This window comes from Magnolia sinica, chromosome 2 (genome assembly GCF_029962835.1).
Source record: "Magnolia sinica isolate HGM2019 chromosome 2, MsV1, whole genome shotgun sequence".
NCBI lineage: Eukaryota > Viridiplantae > Streptophyta > Magnoliopsida > Magnoliales > Magnoliaceae > Magnolia > Magnolia sinica.
This window is the reverse complement of record NC_080574.1, coordinates 72,505,079-72,527,670: the sequence shown is the minus strand read 5'-3', so window position 1 is coordinate 72,527,670 and position 22,592 is coordinate 72,505,079. Positions and strand designations below refer to the sequence as shown.

The following is a 22,592-nucleotide window of genomic DNA, read 5'->3' as shown; positions in this document are numbered from 1 at the left end:
CTACAGGCTCAATACGGAGTGAAAGGAAGGATCTCAGGACACTACTAGTCCTATGTTCTCAGCAGACATGTGATGTTATCTCAAGTTATTCCAGATTTACTTAGTATGCTCTGATACCAACTCCTGTCACGCCCCGGACTCGGTCACCTAACTCACAAGGAACTCGATAGTCAGTTCTAAGCGCAACAACCTCCATAGTACCCCATTCTCGGCTCTTGAGGCAGGTTCTGATCCTAGGATCTTACAAGGAGGATTTTCATAAACATGTATCCATATCAAAATGAGCATACCCAAAATCACAACAAGTATATCTGAGAAATAACAAAGGCACACATCACAAAATCCACTATAAATTTGATCTTTAAGATACATGGCAAGAAGGAAATACATTTGATAACAAGAGAAGAAGAAAGAAGATTTACAACTTTGGGTCCTCGGCTCAACTCCTATCGAAGCTCTGTTACTGCACTGCCGACTAGGATCTCCTTCACGCATCAATCATGCATAAGCTTATAGAACACTTAGAGGGTGGTGAAAGTGTGTGACAATGGTACGTAGAAGAGTAATAGGAGATACAGGAAAGAAATATGATCAATGCCAATGCCATAAGCCTGACCAAGGCTGTCATGAATACAATGCAATGAGTACTGGGTGTCATACGAAGGTGATGCATAAAGGGCTTATATAGCCGATGCAATGCAATGCAAAGTAATATCAGTCCTCATATCTAATCCACATGTTAATACAGTTCCATCATAAGGAATCTACCGGTGTCTAGTACACTACAGAATGACTGTCGCTCTACAGACCCACATAGTCAAATGAGCGTAGGAGACCTCACTACCTTCCTGTGGACAGTCAATCACCAGCAAGGCCTGACAGTAGCGGACCCATTGACGATCTAGTGGGACTCAGCCTAGCAATGCCCTCTCTCACAGGCGGGTAAGGCCACACCCCATTCCAACCAACTATACGACAGTGGGAGTCAAGGCTTAAAGGTGTAAGCCCCTCATGCACTCATATTTTTCACCCAATCACGGCGCTAGAGAAGATCCTTGATACCATGAAAGTTTTGAGAATTTCACCCATGGGTATCCTATGCACTCTATATGCTCAGATAATACATTTCTGGTGTCCATACATATGGCCATCCATAAATGTCCCTATGAAGGTAAGGCCCTAATGAAGCAATGGGTGATACTATCATGAAATGCGATACCAATGCATGAGTCATGCATACAGATCATGCACTAGCTCCAAGCACTCGATGTGTATAAGGGGAGAAACTCCATCCCTTTATCATATCAACCCAATGACCACACACAAATGCAATCCAATCACGCAAATGATGCATATGGGTCATGAGGGTGTGTCGTATGGCGATGAAGACTTGGAACATACTCCTCCTTCTCAAGGAGGGAAACAAGCCTAGGTACTTAGATAATTTACTATAGGATCATCCTCTAGTGGGGGCCCAATACTTTGAGGTAGCCCACGAGCTAGGAAGGGCCATATAAAAGCCCAAGGGAAGAAACGGTCCTAACAAGGGTCCAGGTGGGCCTTCAACTACCTATAACCTCCCTATAGGCCTACCTTAGGGCCACTAAGGAGGACATCCAACTTCAACTGGGTCCCAAAAGGTAGCCCGCTATTACTCGAGTGAATCAAGGTCCAAGGCCTTAAACAATCCAAGGGCCTAGTAGGCAATACACATGGCCCAATACATAGGCAATATGGTGGGTCCTCAAACGAGGTTTGGGCCCGACCATAAAAGTCACAAACCCACATATTATGGTTGGCCTAAAGGGCAGCTGGTAACCTAACCTTATGGGCAATTTCTTATGTTTAAAGCAAGTGAATTGGGCCTTACATCTTGGCCCAAGCATGTGGCTAATTTAGTGGGTAACCAGAGGTCCAATGGGGCCTAACTTAGAAGGTGCAAGATGAGTGGGCCTACCAAGGCCAATCAACACATTGCATATAGGTCCAAATAAAGTCCAATGGAGGTGGGCCTCCAAGCATAAATAAATGAGGCCCAAGGACATCTTAAAAGAAGAAAATCTCAAGTGCATAATATACCCTTAATATGGTGGGCCATGCTGCCCCAAAACAAACCATTAAGGGTAGCCAATTTGGGCCTTTTGCTGAAATTTTAGCCCACCCATATTCTATGCCTGTTGGGGCCCAACAAAAATCATAAAGAGGGTAAGTATAAGTCCCTTGGTGGCCCACATATGTCTCTATGGGTCCCACCAGATGAAGGGACTGATTTAAACACATAAAATAGGTGGACCACGCTGCTGTACTGAAGGTCCAGCAGTGGTCCAATGGGCCTGGACGTCCGAAGGGTAGGTAGTCTTATGGGCCTGGATAATTGGCCCAAAACTCATCCAAATGGGTCCCAAATGGATGCTACTGAAGGGAGGAATGATCACGCCCCCTTTGGACCCCACTTGAATGAACAGTGGGACACAAAATACATCAAGGTGGGCCCACAAGGTGGCGTGGATGGCCAGCCAAGGCTGTACGCCCCAGCCTAGGCATCCCAGCCTGGTGGGCCACTCCAGGCCGTACCACGGATGGTACAAGGTCCCGATGGCCCTGAAAAGTTTCAGTATGGTCCTTCTATGGGTGGGCCACACCTTTAAAAAATTTCATGATTTTTAGATGATCAGAAGTATTTTAATTTAATTTAGAAATACAATCTGTCTGGATAGACCATGATTGAGCACCCAATGGGGTGGGCCCAGGGTGTCTAAAAATTGGAAAAATTGGATTTCAACCTTTCCATATATATATATATATATATATATATATATATATATATATATGTATGTAGTATAAGTTAAGGTTCACCAAGGTAGCCCACCTGATCAGAAACTATTTTATAATTTTGAGTTTCCAAATTGCAACCTTGCTGGAATTACAGCAGAAAATCTAGCAAAGTACCCATATTAACCCACCCTTTTGGAGATGCAAATGGGGTTAGTTGAGGCTAAAATTTGGCATGCTTATAGGTGAGATATGTACCTTCAAAAATAATATTTCACTTGGTACTAAATTCCCCACCAAAATCCCCAAATCCTGGCCTCAAGTTGGCACAAAAATCTGTCCAGACAAATTGGGACAGCAACATGTTATTGAAGGAAATAAAATATAAACACCATTTTTCATGGGATTTAACCCCAGGAATTTATGTTATGGACCACCATAGTGCCCCATTAAGATGAATTTTAGGGCTACATGTTTAAGGATGGACCGCTATGGGCATCCAAGCTTCATGGATGGTCTGGATTTTTGTTGACCCACAAGGTGGGCCACACATGCAAGATTAGAATTCTATCATAAAGGAAAATTGAAGAATCATCCACAAGTGGAGGGGCTCCATCTATATTGTGGCCCTCCCCTTCATCAATCACACCATACAATCCATTTATTCATATGTTACAACAAAGGTCCACCACATGCATGTCCTAGATTTATGATCAATGGTTGGGATGTCATCCCAACCATTATTATAAGGTGTAGATGACCTATCATGTGATAAAATACAAATAATCCTCCATGATGGGGCCCATAGAGGGAAAAACCCCATGCATGGGCATGCATGCACCAAAGAGCCTATTTGGCCACAACTAAGGGATGGTGTATGATCTCTACCATCGATTAGTAGGTCCTACACTTCCCATATGACAGAAAAGAGATGTAAGAATGTAAAGATAAAAGTTCTAAATACTATGAACACACCCACCTTAGATTGCTCCAATCTTGGACCTCCTTGCTCCTAATGCACCAAGGGTGATGGATCAAGGGATGAGATGGGATTTGGAGGAAAAGAGGGGGATTGGGGCTAGAATGGGGTGGATGTCCCACCCCTTTATTGCTTGGAAGAAGAAAATGACAGGGAGAGAAGAGAGGGGAGTAGAGAGAATAAGAGAGAAAGAAAGAGAAATCTCTTTTAAGCTAGGTAATGATTGCTTTCTTACCTTGGTTAGATAAGGGAGATGATTGCAAGTAGGGAGTTTTAACCAAAGTTGTAAGTTTAGTAGGTTAGTAGGCTTGTGGGTGGTGTTTAAGGGTAGGTAGTGTGTGAGATAGAACTCTAGGTAGTGTGTGGTGTTTGTTGGAAATTACACCAAAAAGGGAGTGAGCCACCTTGAAAAATGTGCTCTCCTCAGTAGGTGGGCCACATGATCATGATCAAGGGTTAGAATTGAATTGCCTAAATCTTATGATCTACACACTGAATGGATACACAAGATGTGACATTGGAACCGTAACAACGATGTGAACAAGATTGCATAGGTTCTGGCTCAATCCGAGTCGGGTCTACATGACCGGACTTAAGGATAACCGTAAACACTATCCGTTGGTCGCTGGTTGCCGGGATTCGACTAGTAGGACCGCGGGACCAAGATGAAAAAATGTATACTCACACACACACATGCACACATGCGAACTCGGGTCGGGTCTCACAAACATATTGATCTTAGCCTTAATAATAAGCTTAGCTTGATCAGGAGCACCAGTCAACTCCTACTCTAGAGAAGCAGTTGTCACTCTATCTTTTGAAAGTTTTGAGTTCTTAATCTCGGCTATACTGCTTTTCTTTGCACTATCAGCCTTGATCTTGCTCACCTTTTGCTCTTTTGCTTGCTTATGAGTTTCAAGATTGGCTATTTTCTCATTAATGATCACCGAGCCTGCTCAGAAGTCTTCAGTTGTTCTTGAAGAGCATTTACACTCCTTATCATAGCCAGAGATAATAGTGGAAGTTCTAGAGATCTTGTCTTTAAGAAGTACTAATTCCTTTTGACAATGAAGTACTTCTGCTATAATGACTATATTACGATCCCACTCCAGTTGTCGTAATGAAGTGCAGAAATGAATCAAGGAATCATGCAGTGATGAAACGTTCATCTTTGCTAGCCTTGCAGAATTATCCACAATCGACAAAGCATCACCAAGGAAAGGTCGTTGTTCTTGATCCTGAAACATACAGGCCATAACATCTAGAACATTCTTAACTTGGATGAGTTTATATGGAGGGATCTTCTCTAGTGAAAGAAGATCTAGCATTTTACTGAGTTGGAACTTGTCAAGCCACAATGTAAAGGAAACGGAATAAGGAAAGCACTATCCGTAAAGATATATTATACTATATAAGCATTTGAAAGGAATATACCTGCCACGGGAGTTAAGGATATAAGGATTGATGTAACTGAAGCCCTCATCTTAGAAGGGGTAGATGAAGGGCGAGGCATTTCCATATTGATATTGGCGATGTTGAGAGATGACTTCCTGACTCCAGTGCTCGAGTCAAGCATCGTGGGAGTCACCACACCGATAGGCTCTATTGAGAAATGGATTTTGCAGGCCACTTTATTAGGTGTAGTAGAGGATGCGACCATGACCTCTTTTGTATAAACATGCTCCACATTAATCATCACTTCCTCGATAGTTAGTGGAAAGACTGATGCATCTTGATCCACTTCTACACTATGAGGAGAAATTAGCGCCTTTGCTGTTGTTTGTATCATTGGTGTTGAGACTCGTGCTTCCCTTGATGAGGAAACTTTCATAATGCCGGGAAGGATATGAGGGTTGGGGGGTGGAATGTTGATTGGCAGGATAGGCATTGTGTCACGAGGAAGGGGTGAATAATTAACGTTGAATGACATGAAGATATTGGCCACCGACAAGTAACTAAATTCACATAATCGAGGGGCTCTTCCTCCATGGGAGTAGTCATCATCGCAAGAGGAGTAGATGCATCTTATGGCATTCCTCAGTCGGTCTCCATAGCTTCAACAGTGGTATTATCATCACCATCGATGTTTACTTCATCTTCCTCCTCTGAATCATCAGCCTTAAGAGAATTATCTCCAGTAATAGAGCTACTACTAGAGGATGACTCTTCTTCCTCACCTTCTGATGACAAAACTTTCGTAGTTAGTTCTTCAGCGAGTACTTGTTTTCCTTTATCAGAAGGGCTAGCCTCACCCATAGGTACTTGCCCTCTCATAGTCATAAGGGTAGGAGAAACACCCTGTTGACCCTGTAATGCTTGGGGAGAGTGGGATCGCGATTGAGATCGTGTTTGTGACCGGGTTGTGGGAAATGAGAAACTTTAGCGAGCTGACCGCAGTAGAAGCTATGTGTCTGAAGAGACAACCCAATTTTCAACATTCTTATTTACCTCATTGGTGGAATTGTAGAGAGTAGTTGTTGGTATCGATGGAGCTGACTCGTTACCCCTTTCCAATGGGCGTTGAGTTGTGGTTGTAGTTGGTTGCTCTCCTGACTTTCTTAGAAGGTCCAAAGGAGTTCTATAAGCAATATAGCCTTCTAAAGTGTTGATTGGCTTTATCTAATGGATGTTCTCTATTCACAACATCAAGTGTAGGGTCGCGATGTTGTAATAATCTTGGTGAGACCGAGGTCACATCTACAGGGACTAATCTTGTGTGTATTCTGAAAGTAACTAGAACTAGAACTAGAAGAAGATGCGAATCTAAATCTGAATTAATTGATAGAGTAATTGTGATTAAAGTGATTAAAAATAACAAATTAAAAGGTGGTAAATAGGGTTTCCAAGGATCCACATGTAGAGATTAGGGAGCCCTCTTACTTGATTTAAGTCACACGATTGGAATTGGAGTCCTATCCTATCTAATTGGAAGATATACGATTAAGATCAATATGAACTTTCCTTGACCTAATTCTCAATGGAGGAGAATTGTGATAATTGGAAGAGATTCCGTCACTAAACCATGCCTATGAGATGATAGCTAACAACAGGATTTACCAATCCCACAATCTCAAAATTAGGAAAAGAAGATACTCAAAGCTATTGCAGATCTACTATAATTTGAGTCATAATAAACCATTGAGAATTGAATGTATTCCTTTAAAATCAAACTATAATCAAAGAAGGTTCAACATAAACATGAAACAAAGTAAAAGAAACATCACATCACTTAGCCCTAGGTAAGAGGTTTAGCCAACTATAGACATGATTGAAATAAATCTCTTCAGAAAAGTATAAAAATAACTTAGGAAAAGGAAGAAAAACTCTTGGCGACAGCTTCTCCACGCCTTTGCTCCACTCCCCAAACCCTGAAAGATGCCTAGGAACATCCTAGAGACCCCTATTTGTAGTTTTACAACTCAAACTTTTGCACCGAGTTGGAAAAATCCGAAAATCGCCTCAAATTTACGCAGTCCGTGTGCTGTCTACATAACTTTAGACGAGTCGAGGAAATCCTTCGAATGGTCAAGGATGATGGGATTTTTGAGGATTTCGTCACTAGAGTTCGAGCCAAGGAACCTTCGACTAGTCGAGCAGGATTCTTCGACTGGTCGAAGATGGGCTTAGACTAGTCGAAGGAGGCAGATTTTTAGGATTCCTTTTCTTCACTTCAACTCTTTAATGCTCTTCATTCCTCACTTGGTTTTCTTGGATCTTTGGCATGTGAATTCTTCATTCTTGGTCTCATAAGATCCATCCTTGGCTTTGGTGATTCTTAAGCGTTAAATCCATGCTTTTAACATCCTTTTCAATCCAAGCTCTTAAATTCACCTTACAACACAAACATGATTAAAATAGAACATTAAGTATCATCATGTTCATAAAACCAAGTAATAAATGGGGGATAATATGTAATATTTGACCCTCAACACAATCCTCAACTAGCATTTTGCTAGTCCCGAGCAAGGTATGCCAAAAATGAACTTTAATGCGTAATGTTTAAACCTTTTTCAGAAAACAATCTTTTGTGTAATCAAGTATGAATGAGTACACTCAAGATGAGAAAGTGAGATTTTGAAAACCTAGAGCCAAATCACATAAGAAATCAATCAAATAAGTTTTTTATCCATTAAGTCAGAGCATAGTTCGCATATCAAGTTTTTCAATATGCTCAATGGAAATCAACTTCTCATAAAAATACTATCTTTTCATAATGTTAGCCATGCTCATCACGTCAAGATTGGTTGAAAACTCGAGTACTAATTCTGAACTTATCCTCTTTGCCTTCTTTTTCCAGTTTTTTATTTTATATTGACGGTCATTTGTATTCATTTAGTCTTTTCAATCTTTTCTTTTTTACTTTTATATTTTTCATTCTTTTTTAAACTTTTTCAATATTTTCACCATACATGACCTTTTGTCGATCTCCTATTTTTAGCTGGTCCTTTTCTTCTTTTAAGGTGGATAAAATTCTCCAGACTCGATTCTCAATATCTTTCAATGATCATCATACTAATAATCAAAATATTTAGTACCATTCATAGAAAGTAAATTGAACGTGTCTTGTAATTTAGATTAACATGCTATTCAAACTTCCTCTTAATCAATTGAGCTCAAGAACTATAATTGATATATTACTTAGATGATAAAACTCTAACAATTCAAAATTCAATCTTTATCTTATCATCATACTCAAAACATTCTTAAATGCACAATTCATCGCTTTTAAATAGATAAACATTGAAAAAATTTCAAATTTTTTGCAACAAAGTTTGCTCAAAACTGAGAAAACACTGATTAGTTTACCTAATCACCCATTCCCAACCTAAAATCTACATTGCCCTCAATGTAAAAGAAATAAGCATGACTTGCAAAAGAGACAGCATAATTGAAGGAGAAGTGATAGAGAGATAGTACTTGGTGAAGGAATTTTGAGGATTTTTCCAAAGGATCTCAGCGTGAAAGTGGGTTAGCACAAGAATTAAATAACTGAAAAGCAAACTATTCTAAACAGCGGAAGCAAACTATCCTAGAATGGCGAAAAGAAAACTATCCTAAACAGCGGAAAGCAGTAAACCTAACTACACCTCTGTCAGACTATGAGATCAATCCTGGTAAACAGGATCGTTCAGAGGTATAGACATATCCTCTGAATTAAATTTTTCAACAAATGGCTTTAAATGATGTCCATTCACTTTGAATTCATTGCCACTGTTTGGATTCTTTATCTTGACAGCCCCATGAGGATAAACATTAGTAATAGTAAAAGGACTGGTCCAATAAGATCGAAGTTTACTCAAAAAAAGATCTAATCAAGAATTGTACAAAAGGACTTTTTGACCATCTAAGAATGATTTTCGAAGGATGTTCCTGTCCTTGTAAATTCTCGAGTTCTCGTATGTGTCATTCCGGATCTCTTCGAGTTCATTCAATTGTAGTTTGTACAGTGAGCTAGCATTGTCTAAATTGAAATTCAAATTTTTTATCACCTAGTAAGCTCTATGTTCCAACTCCATAGGCAAGTGACAAGCCTTCCCGTAAATAAGTTGAAAGGGAGACATTCCAATATGGGTCTTAAATGTAGCACGGTAAGCCCATAAGGCCTCAGTCAATCGGATTGACCAATCCTTACGTTCAGGGTTAATTGTCTTTTCCAAAATGTGTTTAATTTCCCTGTTGGAAATCTCATCTTACCTACTTGTTTGTGGGTGGTATGGAGTTCTCACTTTGTGGGAGATGCCATATTTCTTCATTAAGTTTGCGAATGGCCAATTACAAAAATGTAAGCCCCCATCACTAATGATGGCTCGAGGTGTTCCAAAATAAGAAAGGATGTTCTCTCTTAAGAATTTAATGACCGTTTGATGGTCATTGTTCCAGAACAGAATCACTTCAACCCATTTAGTGATATATTCTATGGCTAGTAAAATGTATAAATTCCCAAAGGATTGGGGGAATGGTCTTATGAAATCGATGCCCCAGCAATCAAATGCTTCAATAATCAGAGTGGGGTTCAAAGGCATCATATTCCGACGGCAAAATGCTCCCAATTTCTGACAACGCTCATAAGCTTTGCAATACTCATGAGTGTCCTTGAACATAGTGGGCCAGTAAAAGCCGCACTGCAGAATTTTGGTCGTGGTCTTTTTGGCAAAAAAGTGACCATCACAGGCCTGAGAATGACAGAAGGAAACAACATGTTGGTGTTCATTATCTGGCACACATCTCCTTAAGATTTGGTCTGGGCAATATTTAAACAGATAGGGATCATCCTAGAAGAATTTGTGTACCTCGGTGAAGAATTTTTTCTTATCTTGTGTAGTCCAATGTTTTGGCGTGAAACCTGTAGTAAGATAATTAGCAATATCCGCAAACCAAGGTGAATGGAAGACTTTAAACAATTGTTTATCAGGGAACATGTCATTTATACATGTCGTCTCAAGGGAATAAGAGAGATCAAGGTGGGAAAGATGGTCCGCCACCACGTTCTTTACTCCATTTTTATCTTTTATTTCCAAATCAAATTCTTGGAGTAGGAGGATCCATCGTATCAGGCGGAGCTTAGCATCATTCTTAGAAAGAAGATACTTGAGCACCGCATGATTGTGTAAATAACAATCTTAGATCTGATTAAGTAGGACCTAAATTTGTCCAAAGTGAATACTACAACTAAGAGTTCCTTTTCCGTAGTAGAGTAGTTCACTTGGGTAGGCTTTAGAGTTCTACTTGCGTAATGAATAATGTAGGGCTTCTTTTCTTTTCTCTGGCCTAAAACTGCCCCAAGAGCATAGTCAGATGTGTCGCACATAAGTTCAAAAGGAAGGATCCAGTCAAGTGGTTGCATGATAGGTATAGTCGTTAACATGCCCTCCATCTTAGTAAAAGCTTCCTGGCATTGTTCAGTCCACTCGTATGGTGCATCCTTTTGAAGTAGATTACATAGAGGAAGAGAGAGATGACTAAAGTCCTTTATGAATCTCCCGTAAAAACTGGTGTGTCCTAGGAAGGATCGCACGTCTCGTATATTCTTGGGTGAAGGTAAGTTAGAGATAATATCAATCTTAGACTTATCAACCTCAATTCCCTTAGACAAGTGATGTATCCAAGGACAATTCTCTTACGAACCATGAAATGACACTTCTCCTAATTTCATACCAAATTCTTTTCCTCACATCGCTTCAGCACACATTTAAGATTCTCCAGATAATTGCTGAAGGATGGAGCAAAGACAGAGAAGTCATCCATGAAGATCTCTAAATATTGCCCCACCATGTTAGAAAAAATACTCATCATACATCGCTGAAAAGTGGTGGGGGCATTACATAGTCCGAATGGCATCCTTCGGTAAGCAAAGTTGCCAGAGGGACATATGAATGTAGTCTTTTCCTAATCTTCAGGGGTTATCTCTATCTGGTTATAGCTCGAATACCTGTCAAGGAAACAATAATACGAGCGACCATCTAGCCTTTCCAAGATTTGATCAATGAAGGGCAAAGGGAAGTGGTTCTTCCTTGTGAAGGTATTCAACTTTCCATAGTCAATGCACATTCTCCAACCAGTAGTAACTTTAGTTGATACAAATTCATTGTTGACATTGGATACGATAGTGATTCCGGACTTCTTAGGAACCACCTAAGTTCTTCTCACCTATTGACTATCGGATATCGGGTATATGATACCTGCATCCAATAGTTTAAGTACCTCGGCTTTAACCACTTCCTTCATGTTTGGATTACGTTATGGTTGTCGGGAGTGAAAAGGTCGAGCTAAACATCCTAGGAGGGGGGGGTGAATAGGACTATACCAGATTAAAAAGTAAATGCGGAATTGAAAGAAAGATAACACAATGTAAAAGGAAAGAAGCACAAGTAAATAGCAACCTCAAATGTACTAGTCTTGAGAGGTTGATACAAACTTAGTTATAAAGACAACCTAACACTAAAAACCAAAGGCTTATGGGAGGACAACCTTACTAGAACGTTTGTAAGTATAAAAAACCCAAACCAATAAAGAGGGAAAGAAAATAAATTAAGTTATTACAACATTCCCACAAGAGCATAAAATAAATTACACCATTCACCACAAATTCTCAAAATAAATTACAACATTCACACACATAAGCACATTCAATCATCCACTACAACTCCAGGAATTATAGTGGTTTGTTTGTGTGTACACCAACTGTTAGAAAATAGACACACAACTACTCCACTCCTAATATCCACTCCCTCAGGATATTAGCGTTCACTATGAAAAAGGTTTTCCAAGGTTCACCTTAAAACCTTCACAATTATGTCTTTAGTTGGGCTTACACAATTAAAAATCCCCACACTCTAAGATTTTCTAGATTACCTTAGATAAAACCAAAATGAGATTTTTCTTGGCACAACCTCAGAAACCAAACCACAAAAGATACAAAATGTAAATGATACTTATCTGAAATTTCTCCTTCTGAAGAAGCCCAGTAGAACCAATCCAAAGTAGATGAAGATGTTCAATGTCCAGTCTCACATATGAAAAGGTTCTATTTCTAAATGATTTTTAATTAAATCAACCTAGGCTAGCTTGATTTGATTTTGATCTCAAGAAAGAGTAAAACAGAAATCCCTTCTTAATATAAGATTGGGATGAAGATCACAAAATCAAATTATAAAAGCTAATTAAAGAGAATATAAAATGAGCAAAATATAACTTAATAAATTCACAAACTTATCTCTCAGAGTGGTGTCTTGATTTTTCTTAGAATGAATGAATAAACTCTAAAATTTGGGCTCTATTTTTAAGTAAAAATATTATTCACTCAACTGGTTTAAGGGTTGATTCGACTGGTCGAAGGACCAACAAAATTTCAATTTTTCTAGCGCGATAAGATAAGATCGTTACTCGACTTGTCGAGGCTCGACTGGTCGAGCAATGCACTCGATTGGTCGAGTGGGACCAGAAAAGCTTGCTGGACTTTGAGTCAAGCCTGCACGATCGGTCGAGCACTATTCACTCGATTGGTCGAGCAGTCTCCAGGACTGGTCGAGAGTCCAATAGAAAATTTTGAAAATTTACAACAAACCTTGGACTGGTCGAGAAAACTCTTAGACTGGTCGAGCCAGTACTTGGACTAATCGAACAATGACTAAGACTAGTCAAGAAAATGACTTATAAACTTATGAAATGACCCACATAAAATACGTAATGAATATGACTCAACCTATGGTCAATCTAGGGTCATTCATACCTTGTTTGTGAGTTGGAACAATTCAAACATCATATTGAAACATCATTTTCTTCAGATCATTGATTTCCTGTGATATGTGAAGCTTCAGTTCGATGTCTTGAGCTTGAGCTTGAGTTACGCTTGAGTCTTTAGCGTATAGTATTTGAACTTCAAACTTAAACTTAAGTTCTTGAACCTTAGTTCTTGAATTTGAGCTTGAAACCATGAACTTCAACAATCTTCTCTTCAACTTGAAAATGTAGGCAAGTTCAATGAAGATGCATAAAATTTTAAATTGTATGAACCCAATCAATTCAACTCAAAGCATGATACGAATTCTAAATGGTATGACACAACAAAATTTGACAACTCTACGGGTACTAGATTTACACTATAGCACTTACAGGGAGGTCTTCGCATTATCCTCTAGGTAAATGCGGTGAGTACAAATTGAAGGGTCAATTCCTTTAAGGTCCGCAATCGACCACCTAAGGGATCCCTTATGCTCAATGAGGGTGGATATGAGCATACTCTCTTGTTCTTGCTCAAGGTGGGAAGAAATCACCACCGGGTATGTCTCATCTTGACCTAAATAGACATATTTCAAATTAGAGGGAAATGGTTTCAGGTTAAGCTTTGGTGCCTTGAGGTTAGATGGTAGAGGCACTACATCATTTTGGGGCAATTCTTCAATATGTGGCCTCCACCAGCTAACTTCAAGTACCGACACAATATCTAGCATGGTCCCCATCTCCCTAATCATATCATCCTCAAAATCATGGGAGTGGGCAAGCACGTTCCTAAAGGGTCAGAGGATAAGGTCAAAAGTGTTTTATCTTCCACGAACGAGTTAGTCATGTTAATGTCATGAAAATCATCATCATCCTCTAACTGTTTGTCCGTATTGAAAAAGATATTCAACTCAAATGTCATATTTCGAAAAGACAAACTCATGACTCCATTCCTGCAATTAATGATTGCATTTAATGTGGTAAGGAATTGGTGACCAAGAATGACTGGAATTTGAGTGCTCATGTCATTGATGGGTTGAGTATCCAGGATGATAAAATCTACCGGGTGGTAGAATTTGTCAACTTGGACCAACACATCCTTAATTATCCCTCTCGGTACATGAACTGAGCGATTAGTAAGTTATAATGTGGTTTAGATGGGTTTCAATTCACCCAAACTTAGCTATTCGTAGACCGAGTAAGGAATCAGATTTACGCTTTCTCCTAAGTCAAGAAATGCATGCTCAATGCATTAATTCCCAATTACACAAGCGATGTTTGGGCTACTGAGATCTTTGTATTTCTGTGGCACATCTTGCTTTAGAATGACACTCACTTTTTAAGTTAAAAAGACTTTTGTAAGACCTGTGTCCTAGTCCGTACTGTTCCGTTAGCTTCCGCGGTCCTTCCGGTCAAATTTCGGTAACCTTCGCACCGTATTCGGTGTTTGCGCACGATCCTAAGCCAGGTCCCGCGCATCGATGTCAGCTTGATCCGAAAGTTGTATCATAGCAACCGCGTCGTCGCCACGGTTCCAACGTCGTGACTTGCACACCGAACCGATACCCAGGTAAGAAGATGCCGATCAGCGTTATTCTGAAGAAACACCACGCGTTGCGGATTTCGAGGGAATCTCTACACAATTAGTCCCATCAATCAACCATAAATGCACCCCATACATCAAGTACTACACCCATTCCCTCTTTTTCCAAAAATCCACCATCTTTCCACCTCACCATTCCTCTTTTACCTCATTTTCAACTAAGGCCATACTTCTTTTACAAATTTTCAAAACTCACCCATACCCATCTATCTCCCATCCTTACAACACCACTCCATCCATCCTTACACCCATTATTTCTATCTCTCTCTCTCATTCTCTAGCAAATATCCAAATCCCATGAGAAATTCCACACATCCAACACACTCTCTCAACTTCAAGTGTGGCCCACCCTCTCATCTCCAATCTCAACCATTCATCTTTCATCAACCTCCATTAAAAGTGAAGGTAAGGAGCTAAGGAGTCTAAGGGAGCAAGGAGAAGGAAGATAAGGTGGGTGATTTTCCATTATTTTAAATTTTAGGGCCCACTTGTTGGTGGGACCCATTTGGATGTATGTGACTTAATCAAGAGGGCCCATAGTGGCGGGGTTCCTCTATCTCACCGTATATCTCTCTCTATCTCTCTCTCTTCCTTTGTAATGGTGTGGATCCCACCAATATGTGCTACATCTGCCCCGTCCATCTACATCAGACGGTGTGGCCCACTTTGGTACAGGTGATGATCCACACCATCCACTGTTTGGATGGGTCCAATGCATTTTTTTTGTATATATATATATATACATATATATATATATGTTATATTTTATATAATATATATAACATAATGTGTATTATATATATAATATGATATATATATATTATAGGTATATATATATATATATTTGGTGGGCCACGTCCATGTGGGACCCACCACAAGGTATGTGTTTATCCACACCGTCCAGCGTCACTGGACGCTGGACGGGCGAGCCCCTTTGTGTATTTTTATAAAAAAAAAAGAGAAGGGAGAGGTGGGCCACTCATGCAGGCCCCACCTTGATGCTTTCATGCAATCCAAGCCGACCACCCTATTTCTCAGATCATTTTAGGCGTTGAGCCGAAAAATGATCTCAATCTGAACTTATGGTGGGCCATAGCATAGCGAACGAGTTTCTTACCTTTGATTTACTCCCTAATGCTCCTGTATATCTGAAACAGCCCAATATTGGACTCGATGGGATTATATCGAGCCACTAGGACCAATGACTGGGATGGATTCATCTGTAGTGGGCCCCATCTATCAAAAACCATCGAAACATTGTTTTAAAAAAAATAAATTTTGAATCAGAGGTAGCAGCGTCTGCTGCTGCCGCTGTCAGAGGACGGGCGGACGGACCGAGCAGGCCCTCACGACCCAATTGTGGGCCCCACCTTGATGCCTTTCGACCATCCAAACCATGCATTTGATGGGTCCCCATGGACTGACCGTCCATCCCAAAAATCGGCCTTATACGGAACTCATGTGGGCCATACCATTTAAAATCATGTGAAGACATGCCAAAACATATAAAATTACTTGGTGGGGCCTACCTGAGTTTTGGATGTTGCTGAAACTTGGTCTGTACCGTCATTTAGATGGGACCCACATAATGGATGGGTTGGATTTGTGAACCACATTTCGGTGGGCCCCACATCCGCCCCAAGGTCCAATGACCTTATCAACAGGTTGGACGTTAAAAATAACGTCACAGTGGGCTCCCTGCCCACGTGACCGGCCCAACAGGTTAGATGAAAAATAAACATTACGGTGGGCCCCTTCACCACGTGGCCCAACAGGTTGTATGAAAAAAAAACAATAAACATATCAGTGGGCCCTTGGTCCACACCATCCTATCAACGGGTTATATGGAAAATAAATATTACAGTGGGCCCATTTTGTGTGGTAAATAAACATTGCAGTGGGCCCTATTCAGGCCCACGTGACCTTATGAATAGATTGGATGATAATAAATATTTTAGTGGGCCCTACCCTGGTCCACATGATCTTATGAACAGTTGGGTGGAAAATAAACATTATAATGGGCCCTAAGTTGGGTGGAAAATAAACATTATATTGGGCCCTAGGCTGGGTGGAGAACAAGCATTATGGTGAGTCCTACTTAGGACCCGCCTATGTATGTATTATAAATCACGCCCTCTATTAGTGTGGGCTCCATCATGATGTATGTGTTTCATCCAACTGTCCAACTGTGTTGGAGATAATTTAAAGCCCATTGTGGAGGCCCATCTTCATGTATTAGTGGTCCTTGTTGAGGCCCGCATTGATTTGTATTAGGCCCTTATTATGAGGCCCATTTGATGTACTGGAGGCCCACGGGTCAAGGCCCAATAGGATGAACATAATGTCCCTTATAGTGTGACTCCACCATAGCATATGTATTGACACTTATAACGGGTCACACCTTGGGAGCAATGCTGGTTTGACGTCCACATTGATAATGTTGGTTAAATGTCCACATTATAGCTCTCCCTAAGGCCCACTGATAGGCCCAAACTTGTGGTAAGTAGGCCGTCTAGGCCCATCTCCATTATACCTAGAACCCATCTCTTATTACATGTTTAGTATAGATGCATGATTCATGATCATTCGCACCATATGTATGCCTGATGTGAGGAATGACCGATCATAGCATATACCTTTGGATAGACTGTTTATGGGCTCCCTGATAGGCGGAGTTGCCTCATATAAGTGCATGGCATATATAGGGCTATTGCATGACTGATAGTGTGATTCATGCACTTGCATTTGTGTGATTGTAGTTACTGTATGCCCTAGCCACATCAGGGCCATAGCCTCCACAGTCACATCGTGGATGGCAGGATCGAAAACCAAAAATATTTGGTTCTAGCATACGGGCGCCATAGACGTCCCTGGGTGAAAATCCCTAAACCCGATGGTACCAGAGGATGACTCCAACGTCGAGACCGAGTGGATATATGAGCGCATGAGGGCCGAATACCAGGAGGCCTCGTCTCCCACTGTGTCGTGGTCAGTTGGAAAGGAGTGTGGCCTTACTCGCCCAAGGGTAGAGGGCAATACTAGGCTGAGTTTGACCAGCTCGCGAATGGGTCTGCTATCGACGTGCCGGATAGGTATTGGCAGACTATTGGTCAGGCGGATAGTGAGGTTTCTTACGCTCACTTGGACTGTGCGGCTAGGAGAGCGACAGTGCCATTTGGAGTGTATTGAACCCCGGTGATTATCCAGAATGAGAACTGTACTGATACATGATGAGGATTGGCATGCTTGAGTTGCATCTCGCATCGCATGGCCGTATTATGGCCGATGGCATTCATATATTGCACCGCATAGCCTTGATACGGCTGATTGCATTCATGTACTCATCGCCATGATTCCGCATTACTCTTACCTTGCATTTTGAGCATGCTTATATTGCGCACATACTTACACCACCCTCTAAGCTTTCTATAAGCTTATGCACGATTGATGCGTGCAGGTGACGCCAGGACGCAGTCGCAGCCATAGTCTTTCCGTAGTTGGACCGTGCAGACGAGCTTTGGAGTTTCTATCTTTTGCTCTACATTGTATTTTCCCTTTCTGTCGCATTGTACTAAAAAGTTTTTGATCATAGTGGATTTTGTGGTGGTGTTCTTGTGGTTATTGTTTGTGGGTTATGCTTTTGGTTATGCTCATTATGACTCAAATTGATGATTTGAAACCCTCCTTGTAGTCTTCCAGGATCGGAACCTGGTGAATGGGTGCCGGGATCCGAGAATGGGGTTCTACGGAGGCTGTCGGTGCCGGATTCGGCGATCGGGAATTTTGTGAGCCCGATTTCCGAGTTCGGGGCATGACAACTTTTTTTTAATATTTTGCCGTCTTTTGGTCGTACACAAATCTTTCAAAAATTTAGCATATGAAGGTATTTGTTTAACTACATCCAGTAAAGGAATATTGACCTTCACTTATTTTAACACCTCTAGAAAGTCCTGAGAGTTAGAGTGGGATTTTGGTGCAATCAACCATTGGGGGAATGGTGCAATCAGCTTGCTTTGGATTTTCGGTTCTAAATCTTGTGGAGTGTTGCTAGGTTTATCAGTTTCATCTACTTCCAGGTCCTTAGACTTTTCAGTTATTACCAGAATAGATTTGTTAATTATCTTCCCACTCCTAAGAGTGGTGATAGACTTAGCTTGCTCCATTTGATTTGAAGAGCTTGGATCACTTATTTGGTATTGCGGTTTAGGATTGGGGAAAGGTTGGGCTAGAAGAATCCCCTTTTTCCCAATTAAATTTTTTATCTCATGCACTTGTATGGGCTTTGAAAGGTCTTGAAGGGTTTGTAATTACTCTGATTGATAAGCTTTTGGTTTTGAATATGTTTCCAGACCGAATTCTCTTGAGGTTTCCCTTGATTCAAAAATTTGTTAGGGATTCCTTGAGGAGTGGCAGTTTGAACATTCCTCCAACTAAAGTTGGGATGATTTCTCCAACTAGGATTGTATGTGTTAGAGATGGGTCCACTGAAAGGTCTTTGGTAGTTTTTCATGGCATTCGATTGCTCATTCAATGCCTCTTAAAAAGTAGGTATTGTTTGGCGATTTTCAGTTGTATGTATGTTGCAAGCACAAATACCGCAAACAAATTCCTTAGCCTTATCCTTCTTAAGTTCCATGGCCTCGACCTTCCTTGCGAGACTAGCCACTTTAGCATTTATATCATCATCCTCTTTTAACAAGTATATCCCACCTCTCTCCCTTGCTTGAGTAAGCTTAGATGTGGTGCTAGGTTTTGAGGTGATGTCCCATGATTGTACGGTTTTAGCGAGTTCGTTAAAGTAATTGCACACCTCATTGACATTCTTATTCATGAATTCCCCATTGCACATTGTCTCGATGAATTGGCACATGGTAGATGTAGTCCATTGTGGAAGAAAGTTGTTATGCGCCATGTTTCAAAACCGTGTTATGGGCATAAACTAACGAGATCCTTAAAACGCTCCCAACATTAGAAGAATGTCTCAGCTTCCTTTTGGGCAAAGTTCATGATCGACTTTTTGATGGTGTTCGTCTTATGGTATGGAAAGAATTTTTTTATGAACTCCTTCATCATGTCATTCCATGTTCCAATAGATCGTGGACGTAGTGAGCGCAACCACGTCTTAACTTTCTCTTTCAAGGAGAAAGGAAAGAGTTTCATCCTAACTGTGTCCTCAAATACGTTAGGAAAGTATAAAGTAGCTATAACCTTGTCAAACTCTTACAAGTGCAGGTATGGACTTTCAGATTTAAGTCTAAGGAACTTTGGAAGGAGTTGGATCACTCCAGGCTTGATATTCATGTTTCCTATGTTTCCTAAAAAAACCATACAAGAATGGGTGCTTACCCTCGCCAGTTGTAGGTAATCTCATAAAGTACGAGGCGGGGGTGCTTGATGCACCTCATTCTCATCCTGGACTTCCTCAACCCTAGGTTGAGGTTGTCTTCCTGTTTGATTGGCTAGTTGATTGGTAGCCATAATCTTAATTAACTCTGAGAATGTCGAGTGTTGTCTAATCCTGTGATGGATAGATAACCCCTCAACCAATCCTCCTTCATTCAAAAGACATTGAGTGTTGTCACGGACCCACTTGGGCATGAAACACTCTCAACCCTCAATTTCAGAATCTAACCTAAACCTAGAAAGAAAAAGAAGGAAATAAAAATTTAGAAATAGAAAGAGAGAGGGAATTAGAAAGAAGTTACCAAATTAGAAGTTCGTAAATTAAGATCCTGCAGAACAAAATAAAACAAGTTAGCTTCTAAAAATAGAAATTATAAAATTAGAAAGTTTCTAAAAACAAATTAGGAAAGTAAACCAATTTCCAAAAAGGAAATTTTGTAAAAATAAAAAATAGAAAGTTTCTAAAAGGAGAAAAAATTAGTTTCTAAAATCAAATTAGAAAGTTTAAACCTAAAATTAGAAAGCTAAGTTACTTTCTAAAATAATTTAGAAAAACCCTACTCCTAAAAATACAAAACAGAAAAAAAAAACTAATCTTGAACTCATTCCAAAACTAGCTAATCTCAGAAAAAACGCAACCGTTAATCCCTAGCAACGGCACCAAAAACTTGTTCACAACCGCAAGTGTAGGGTCGCGATGTAGTAATAATCTCAGTGAGGCCATGGTCGAATCCACAGGGATTAATCTTCTAGGTATTCTGAAAGTAACTAGAACTAGAACTAGAAGAAGATGCGAATCTAAATCTGAATTAATTGAGAGAATAATTGTGATTAAAGTGATTTAAACTAACAAATTCAAAGGTGGTAACTAGGGTTTCCAAGGATCCACTTGTAGAGATCAGGGAGCCCTCTTACTTGATTCCAGTCACACGATTGGAATTAGAGTCCTATCCTATCCAATTGGAAGATATACAATTAAGATCAATGTGAACTTTCCTTGACCTAATTCTCAATGGAGGAGAATTGTGATAATTAGAAGAGATTTCATCTCCAAACGATGCCCATGAGACAATGGCTAATAATAGGATTTACCAATCCCACAATCTCAAAATTAGAAAAAGAAGATACTCAAAGCTATTGCACATCTACTGCAATTTGAGTCACAATAAACCATTAAGAACTGAAAGTATTCCTTTAAAATCAAACTAGAATCAAAGAAGATTCAACATAAACATGGATCAAAGTAAAAGAAACATCCCATCACGCTATAAGCTCCACCTCGTAGCCCTGGCTAAGAGGTTTAGCTAACCATAGACATGATTGAACTAAAATCTCTTAAGAAAAGCATAAAGATAATTAAGGAAAATGAAGAAAAACTCTTGGCGACGGCTTCTTCACGCTTTTGCTCCACTCCCCAAACCATAGAAGATGCCTAGGGACCCCTATTGTCAGGCCCGTATCCTAGTCTGTACCATTCATTAGACTCTCGTGATCCTCCCCGTCGAATTCCGACAACCCGCGACCTGTAATACTTCTGTCATACCCCAAACTCAGAAACCGGGCTTACAAAATTCTCGATCACCGAATCCGGTAAGACGCGTCTTCCACTATGTCGTGGCCGATTGGAAGGGGTGTGGCCTTATTCGCCCAAGTGAGAGGGCTGTAAGCTAGGCTGACTTTGACTAGCTCCTAAATGGGTCTGCCGTTGATGAGCCGGGTAGGCATTGGTATACTGCTGGCAGGCGGATAGTGAGGTCTTTTCCACTTACATGGTTGTGTGGCTAGGGAGGCAGCAGCCAGTGTGGAGTGTGCTAGACCCTGGTGATGATCCCAAAGATGAGCTATACTGATATGTGGACTTATTTAGCAGGAGTTGCATACTCAACATTTTACTCTTTCGTTCATTCATTCACTATCCACTCAAGCTGGTGGTGCACAACAATTGTTGTGTGTACCTTCGCAATTGTCAGGATTTCGATTGGGGCACGTGACTAACCTGAGATCAGGAGTTTACCACATTGAGCCTGGTTATCCAAATTTAGGTGTGGGACTAGTTTGGATAGAAGTCCCTTGTGATGGACCCCATAGCCTGTGACACTATGTATTATCATCCCGACTTCACACTCCAACTTGGTCATTTCATTTGCACTGCATATTGCATTATATCTGCAGCATATGGCATTTTAGGTGCTATGTTTCTGCATTTATATGGCCTAGATGAGGCTGATAGTATTCATGACCACATCAGGATTTGCATATTGCTTTGCATCCTCAGTATATGATATTTGGTTTACTATGTCTCTACATTGCATAGCTGATTTACATTGCTTCCTCAGTATATGATATTGGCTTATTACGTTTTTGCATCGCATAGCCTGGATAAGGCTAATGATATTTATGGACTTACCAGCATATTTTCGCATTACTTTGATATTGCATACTTGGCACTTATCTTGCGCATACACTTTCACCACCCTCTAAGCTTTCTATAAGCTAGTGCATGATAGATGCTTGCAAGTGGCGTTAGGTTGCAGCAACATTGAGCTTGGAGCATGTAGCTGTCTTCTGGAGCTTTGATTTTCGATATATGTATTTCCCTTTCAGCACTGTATTAAA

At 40.5% G+C, this 22,592-nt stretch overlaps 1 non-coding gene across 1 annotated transcript; it reads left to right on the top strand.

Annotated features, from left to right (window-relative positions):
• The first annotated feature begins 19,491 nt into the window (after positions 1–19,491).
• Positions 19,492–19,598, top strand: LOC131238424 (small nucleolar RNA R71). The gene has a single exon (XR_009167834.1). It is a non-coding gene; the product is annotated as a small nucleolar RNA R71 (small nucleolar RNA).
• Positions 19,599–22,592: the final 2,994 nt, after the last annotated feature.